An 8,055-nucleotide genomic window follows, 5' to 3' on the forward strand; every position below is an offset into this window, starting at 1 on the left:
ATAAGTAACGAACGAGCTCTCGGGTGATGGAAACTCGAGTTGACCGTGAGCTAAATCTACCACACAACTAACAGTAGCCAGGGAGCATACCTACGGCTTCCTATATGCCACGCGCCAGCCGGAGGACTAACTACGCCTGGTAGAGGAAGAAACAGACCTGGCTTACCTCTAGGGAAATACCCCAAAAGATGATAGCAGCCCCCCACATGTAATAACGGTGAATTAAGAGGAAAAGACATACACAGTATGAAAGTAGATTTAGCAAAGAGAGGTCCACTTACTAGATAGCAGAAGGATACAAAAGAGGACTTCACGGTCAACTGAAAACCCTTTCAAAAACCATCCTGAAATTACTTTAAGACTCCTGTGTCAACTCATGACACAGGAGTGGCAATTTCAGCCCGCAAGAGCTTCCAGCTACAGAGAATTACAAAAACTGCAAACTGGACAAAAGGTACAAAACAAAAGGACAAAGTCCACTTTGCTGATCAGCAGACTAGTAGCAGGAACATGCAACCGAAGGCTCTGGTTACAATGATGACCGGCAAGGAAATGACTGGAGAGCAAGGCTAAATAGGAAACTCCCAAACACTGATGGAAGCAGGTGAACAGAAGAAGCAAAGTGCAAACAAGCCACCAGTACCACCAGCAACCACCAGGGGAGCCCAAAAAGCGGATACACAACAGTACCCTCCCCTTAAGGAGGGGGCACCGAACCCTCACAAGAACCGCCAGGGCGATCTGGATGAGCCCTATGAAAGGCACGAACCAAATCCGAGGCATGAACATCAGAGGCAGTTACCCAAGAATTATCTTCCTGACCATAGCCTTTCCATTTAACCAGATATTGAAGTCTCTGTCTGGAAATACGGGAGTCCAAGATCTTCTCCACGACGTACTCCAATTCACCCTCCACCAGCACAGGAGCAGGAGGTTCAGTAGAAGGAACCACCGGTACCTCATATCTCCACAACAACGACCGATGGAACACATTATGGATAGCGAAAGATGCCGGGAGGTCCAAACGAAAGGAAACAGGGTTAAGAATCTCCAAAATCCTATAAGGACCGATGAACCGAGGCTTAAATTTGGGAGAAGAAACTCTCATAGGGACAAAACGGGAAGACAACCACACCAAGTCCCCAACGCGAAGGTGGGGACCAACACGACGACGACGGTTAGCAAACTGCTGAGTCCTCTCCTGGGACAATTCCAAATTATCCACCACTTGTCCCCAAATCCGATGCAACCGATCCACCACCGCATCCACTCCAGGACAATCCGAAGATTCAACCTGACCAGATGAAAAACGCGGATGAAACCCTGAATTGCAAAAGAAAGGAGAAACCAAAGTGGCAGAACTAGCCCGATTATTAAGAGCAAACTCCGCCAACGGCAGAAAGGCAACCCAATCATCCTGATCCGCAGACACAAAACACCTCAAATAAGTCTCCAAAGTTTGATTAGTTCGCTCCGTCTGGCCATTGGTCTGAGGATGGAATGCAGACGAAAAGGACAAATCAATGCCCAACCTGGCACAGACTGCCCGCCAAAATCTAGACACGAACTGGGTACCCCTGTCAGAAACGATGTTTTCCGGAATAACATGCAAGCGAACCACATTTTGAAAAAACAGAGGGACCAACTCAGATGAGGAAGGCAACTTAGGCAATGGCACCAAATGAACCATTTTAGAAAAACGGTCACACACCACCCAGATGACAGACATCTTCTGAGAAACAGGGAGATCCGAGATAAAGTCCATAGAGATGTGCGTCCAAGGCCTCTTCGGAATAGGCAAGGGCAACAACAACCCACTAGCCCTAGAACAACAAGGCTTGGCCCGAGCACACACATCGCAAGACTGCACAAAAACACGCACATCTCGAGACAGGGAAGGCCACCAGAAGGATCTAGCCACCAAATCTCTGGTGCCAAAAATTCCTGGATGACCTGCCAGAGTAGAAGAATGAACTTCCGAGATGACTCTAGTGGTCCACTCGTCAGGAACAAACAGTCTACCAGACGGACAACGATCAGGTCTATCCGCCTGAAATTCTTGCAAAGCACGTCGCAAATCTGGAGAGACAGCAGACAAAACCACTCCATCCTTAAGGACACCAGCAGGTTCAGAATTCCCAGGAGAGTCAGGCTCAAAACTCCTAGAAAGAGCATCTGCTTTCACATTCCTAGAACCCGGTAAGTACGAGACCACAAAATTAAACCAGGAAAAGAACAACGACCAACGTGCCTGTCTAGGATTCAGGCGCCTGGCAGACTCCAAATAAATTAAATTCTTGTGATCAGTCAAAACTACCACCTGATGTCTGGCACCCTCAAGCCAATGACGCCACTCCTCAAATGCCCACTTCATGGCCAAAAGCTCCCGATTACCAACATCATAGTTTCGCTCGGCGGCCGAAAATTTTCGCGAAAAGAACGCACAAGGTCTCATCACTGAGCAGTCGGAACTTTTCTGCGACAAAACCGCCCCCGCTCCGATCTCGGAAGCATCGACCTCAACCTGAAAGGGAAGAGAAACATCAGGCTGGCGCAACACAGGGGCAGACAAAAAGCGGCGCTTAAGCTCCCGAAAGGCCTCCACGGCAGCAGGGGACCAATTGGCAACATCAGCACCCTTTTTAGTCAAATCCGTCAGAGGTTTAGCAACGCCAGAAAAACCAGCTATAAATCGACGATAAAAATTAGCAAAGCCCAAGAATTTCTGGAGACTCTTCAGAGAAGTAGGCTGCGTCCAGTCGTAAATAGCCCGAACCTTGACAGGGTCCATCTCAATAGAAGAAGGGGAAAAAATATACCCCAAAAATGAAATTTTTTGAACCCCAAAAACACACTTTGAACCCTTTACACACAAAGAATTCTCCCGCAAAACCTGAAAAACCCTCCTGACCTGCTGAACATGAGACTCCCAGTCATCAGAAAAAATCAAAATATCATCCAAGTACACAATCATAAATTTATCCAAATATTCCCGGAAAATATCATGCATTAAGGACTGAAAGACAGAAGGTGCATTAGAAAGGCCGAAAGGCATTACCAAATACTCAAAATGGCCCTCAGGCGTATTAAATGCGGTCTTCCACTCATCCCCCTGCTTAATTCGCACCAAATTATACGCCCCACAAAGATCAATCTTAGAGAATTACTTAGCCCCCCTTATGCGAGCAAACAAATCAGTCAGCAAAGGCAACGGATACTGATATTTGACTGTAATTTTATTCAGGAGACGATAATCAATACAAGGCCTCAGAGAGCCATCCTTTTTAGAGACAAAGAAAAAACCGGCTCCTAAAGGTGATGAAGAAGGACGAATATGTCCCTTTTCCAGGGACTCCTTAATGTACTCGCGCATAGCAGCATGTTCAGGTACAGATAGGTTAAACAAACGACCCTTAGGAAATTTACTGCCAGGAATCAGATCTATGGCGCAATCACAATCCCTGTGAGGAGGGATTGAACCAATCTTAGGCTCTTCAAAAATATCACGATAATCACACAAAAATGCCGGAATCTCAGATGGAATAGATGACGAAATGGACACCATAGGAGTGTCCCCATGAGCCCCCCGACGTCCCCAGCTTAACACAGACATAGCCTTCCAGTCAAGGACTGGGTTATGAGACTGTAACCATGGTAATCCAAGCACCAAAACATCATGTAAATTGTACAACACAAGGAAGCGAATCACCTCCTGATGGTCTGGAGTCATACGCATAGTCACTTGCGTCCAGAACTGTGGTTTATTACAAGCCAAAGGTGTAGAATCAATACCCTTCAGAGGTATAGGGACTTCCAGAGGCTCTAAATCAAACCCACAGCGCCTGGCAAAGGACCAGTCCATAAGACTCAGAGCGGCGCCCGAGTCCACATAGGCATCCACGGTAATAACTGATAATGAACAAATCAAGGTTACAGACAAAATAAATTTGGACTGTAAAGTGCCAATTGAAATGGACTTGTCAACCTTCCTAGTACGCTTAGAGCATGCCGATATAACATGAGCAGAATCACCACAATAGAAGCATAACCCATTTTTACGCCTATAATTCTGCCGCTCGCTTCTGGACATAACTCTGTCACATTGCATTTTCTCTGGCGTCTCTTCAGAAGATACCGCCAAATGGTGCACGGGTTTGCGCTCCCGCAAACGCCGATCAATCTGAATTGCCATTGTCATGGACTCATTCAGACCTGTAGGCACAGGGAACCCGACCATAACATCTTTAACGGCATCAGAAAGGCCCTCTCTGAAATTTGCCGCTAAGGCGCACTCATTCCACTGAGTAAGCACAGACCACCTACGAAATTTTTGGCAGTATATCTCCGCTTCATCTTGCCCTTGAGATAGGGCTATCAAAGCTTTTTCAGCTTGAATCTCCAAATTAGGTTCCTCATAAAGCAACCCTAAAGCCAGGAAAAACGCATCCACATTGAGCAACGCAGGATCCCCTGGTGCCAATGAAAATGCCCAATTTTGAGGGTCACCTCGCAGCAAAGAGATTACAATCTTAACCTGCTGGACAGGATCTCCTGAGGAGTGAGGTCTGAGAGAAAGGAATAATTTACAATTATATTTGAAATTCAAAAACCGAGATCTATCTCCGGAAAACACCTCTGGTGTAGGGATTTTAGGTTCAGAAATAGGAGCATGTATAACAAAATCTTGTAAATTTTGAACCTTCGTAGCAAGATTATTTAAACCTGCAGCCAAACTCTGGACATCCATGTTAAACAGCTAAGGTCAGAGCCATTCAAGGGTTAAGAGGAGGTAAGAAGCAGCTAGACAGCAATTAAGGGCTAGGCAGCAAAACTCTGAGGGAAAAAAAAAAAAAAAATTTCCCTTCAACACTTCTTTTTCTCCTGCTTCAGCCCAAACAATTAACACTTTGTGGGCCGGTCATACTGTCATGGTTCCCAATGGCAAGGGAACGTAAAAAACACATAAGTAACGAACGAGCTCTCGGGTGATGGAAACTCGAGTTGACCGTGAGCTAAATCTACCACACAACTAACAGTAGCCAGGGAGCATACCTATGGCTTCCTATATGCCACGCGCCAGCCGGAGGACTAACTACGCCTGGTAGAGGAAGAAACAGACCTGGCTTACCTCTAGGGAAATACCCCAAAAGATGATAGCAGCCCCCCACATGTAATAACGGTGAATTAAGAGGAAAAGACATACACAGTATGAAAGTAGATTTAGCAAAGAGAGGTCCACTTACTAGATAGCAGAAGGATACAAAAGAGGACTTCACGGTCAACTGAAAACCCTTTCAAAAACCATCCTGAAATTACTTTAAGACTCCTGTGTCAACTCATGACACAGGAGTGGCAATTTCAGCCCGCAAGAGCTTCCAGCTACAGAGAATTACAAAAACTGCAAACTGGACAAAAGGTACAAAACAAAAGGACAAAGTCCACTTAGCTGATCAGCAGACTAGTAGCAGGAACATGCAACCGAAGGCTCTGGTTACAATGATGACCGGCAAGGAAATGACTGGAGAGCAAGGCTAAATAGGAAACTCCCAAACACTGATGGAAGCAGGTGAACAGAAGAAGCAAAGTGCAAACAAGCCACCAGTACCACCAGCAACCACCAGGGGAGCCCAAAAAGCGGATACACAACAGCACATGCTCCAACACTACTGTGTCTCATTGCACATGCTCAGACACACTCTCAGTCATTTCAAAGGCAAGTCTGCCACCACTAGAAGTGTCATGTTCTTCTCCTACCACTTAAATTTTGTGACCAGAATAGTGGCATATCTATCAAGCAGGACACAGTCAACAAAGGATCACATGACCCACACAGAATTGACCTTAGAGAAGAAATGCAGTTAATGAAAGTAGATTAGTAAATCTATTGTTATGAGGAGTATGGACATAAGGGGTCACATTGTAATGAAAACCCTTTTTATGTGAGTAAGGACTCAGGACCCCTCAATAGTTTCACTATCTTCACTAGAAAACATTAGCACTAAAAAATGTTTCAGATGATTTCAAAATGTCTCAATTGAATGAATAGAATTGAATAGCATGGTATTTAACAGAGAAAAATGCAGGATTCTACATCTGGACAAGAAAAACAAAAATTACATATGCAGAATGGGAGGAATAAAACTAAGCAACAGCACGTGTGAGAAATACTTTGGTACACTAATAGATCACAGGCTGCACATGAGTCAACAGTGTGATGCTGCAGCAAAAAAAGGCAAACAGTTCTGGGATGTATTGAGAGAAGCATAGAGTCTAGATCACGTGAAGTAATTATACCCCTCTACTCCTCCTTGGTCAGGCTATATCTGGAATACTGTGTCCAGTTCTGGGCACCACAATTTTAAGAAAAACATTAAAAAAACTAGAGCAAGTTCAGAGAAGAGCTACCAGGATGGTGAGTGGACTGCTAAGTGTGTCCTAAGAGGAATGGTTAAAGGATCTGGGAGTGTTGCTAGCAGAAAAGAAGGCTAAGAGTAGACTTAATAGGTGTCTAAAAATATCTGAAGAGTTGTCATGATGACAGGGATCATCATTATTGTCATTTGCACATGGAAACATGAGAAACAATGGAATTAAACTGAAAGGGAGAAGATACAGATTAGATATTAGAAAAATCTTTTTGACAGTGAGAGTGAGCAATGAGTGGAACAAGCTGCCATGAGAGGTGGTGAGTTCTCCTTCAATGGAAGTCTTCAAACCGAGGCTGGACAGACATCTGTCTGAGATGGTTTAGTGAACCCTGCATTGAGCAAGGGGTTGGACACGATGACCCTGGAGGTCCCTTCCAACTCTAATATTCTAGTATTGAATTGCAGGCCAAAAGGTCATAGTTGTGGCAGCAAGTGATCATGTTTAGTCCCCAGCATCAGACACTTACAGTTTAGCTAATGTATCCATTGAGATAGCATGCATGATGTGTCTGATTCTAGAGGCCCTTTTGGCCTTATAACAAGACTAGAGTCTTCATGTTGTCTTCTCAAGGGTTATCGGTCTGGATGAACCAGTGTAAAGATGATGAAGCCTTTGTTAGAATTATTGGTTCAGAGAAAATAATCCATAGATAATGAACTAGTAAGAAGGAACAAAGCTTAAACCATGGATTTACAAACTCCAGAAGTGGTGACATAATCAGGAAGTTATGGATTATTATTGTCAACCATGACATGAAAAGAAGAAAATTTGGATGATTCATTTGTAGATTACTGCCCATTATAGATATTGTGGTTTGGTTAAATACTGCATCTACAGTGTTAAAAATGAGGGCTATTTGAGTGCATCACGTAGCTTGGAGGCATCGTGTAGTTCCGAGTTACTGTATTAGCAAGCAAGATCAAGAGATGGGTCCTAATGATTGACTAATTACAGAAAATGAGTAGCCCTGTTTGTGCTTACTATGGGCTTATTACCTATAATGTGCAAGGATTAGGTAAATTGGCAATTCTTGTAATAAGTCTGCTAATTAGGATAGGAAAGAAAATGAAAAGAAAATGAACATTTCTTTTAACTATTGTACAGATTGTTTGTGGTGGATGTCACAAAATATACATTTATTATGAAAGGAGATACAGACAGTATAATTATTCAATTGAGTAATTGGTTTTTTTTTTCTCAAAATTAAAGCCACAAAACAGCTTATTTTAAATACATCTTGCATAAATGGATTTATCTTTATTTCTAAATGTATTTATTATTATTATTTATATATTTACATTTATTTTTAGATATTATGACTTTTTTTTCCATATGGTACTAAAGACTAAGTTAGGATACAAGATAATACACAGCAAAACCAAAGAAATGAGTCAGAACATAAGTTGGTATAAGTGCAATGTGTAGGAGCACAGTCACACTGTGGCCAATTAACAGACAAAATCCTAAGATAAAAACAAAATGAGTAGATACCATGTAGTAAATAAATGAATAGTAATAGTACATGTAAATAACACTGGTCAACGCAATTTTTCTGGCAAAAGGTTTTAAAACATATTTTAAGTCAATTTTGGCTGCTGATTACGAATATGAACTCCGTTTTTGGCT

Source organism: Ranitomeya variabilis, chromosome 4, assembly GCF_051348905.1.
Source record: "Ranitomeya variabilis isolate aRanVar5 chromosome 4, aRanVar5.hap1, whole genome shotgun sequence".
Lineage (NCBI taxonomy): Eukaryota > Metazoa > Chordata > Amphibia > Anura > Dendrobatidae > Ranitomeya > Ranitomeya variabilis.